Here is an 812-nt window from a genome sequence, read left to right on the forward strand (position 1 = left end):
GCGGCACGTCGCCCACCGGACGGACAATCCAGTCGTGACCCTCTCGGACTAACGCCGGGAACCAGTCACGGGTGGACCTTTCGGTCTCACCGCGATCGAGCCAATCAGCCCCCGCGTGGGATAGGGTTGCTCGCCAAATTCGACCTACCTAAGTACCCACGCGGAGGGTAGACCGGGCGATCGCACCTCGCCGCAGGTCGACTTCGGACACGGGCCACTGAAGCGACCCGTTCCGTACTATCGGGATAACCGAGCGGTGTTATCGTCGACCTCGACGGTTCGATTAATTATCGGGCGTACTCAGCCCACTACCAACCCTTTACGTGAAGCAAGATGAGGGTTCAATGGGGGAAAAGACGAAGCGAAGCGGGAGAACAGTTCAACAATAAAGCACATTTATTCGCGGCACACGGGAAGCACACAAATACAATTCCACCAAAAGCACACAAAAAAAAGAAAACACAATTCCATTTACACAAAAAGCAAACATAAAAGTGAAAACACAGTGCAGAGCTAATACCGACTACCGAGCACACGGCAACACTTATACAATTCTACTTCACGGACGGCGCCGACAACACATACCCAAAACCAAGGAAAAGAAATACCTCAAGAATGAGGCGGGCCTGAGGCCGAGACCGGGTCGGGCCTACCCGTCTGGTGATGAGACGCGGAGCGGCGATGGCCCCGCAACCCGCGGGCCTCGCGGACAGTGCCTGGCAGGGGGTGGGAACGGGGCCCCCTTGGTCGCACTATCTCAGCGCGGGGGGAAACAGGAGGGGGTTGCTGATGCTCGGGGTATAGAGGATCTT

This window comes from Eptatretus burgeri, chromosome 15 (assembly GCF_056783735.1).
Source record: "Eptatretus burgeri isolate ZD-2024b chromosome 15, Ebu_testis_v1, whole genome shotgun sequence".
Taxonomy (NCBI): Eukaryota; Metazoa; Chordata; class Myxini; order Myxiniformes; family Myxinidae; genus Eptatretus; species Eptatretus burgeri.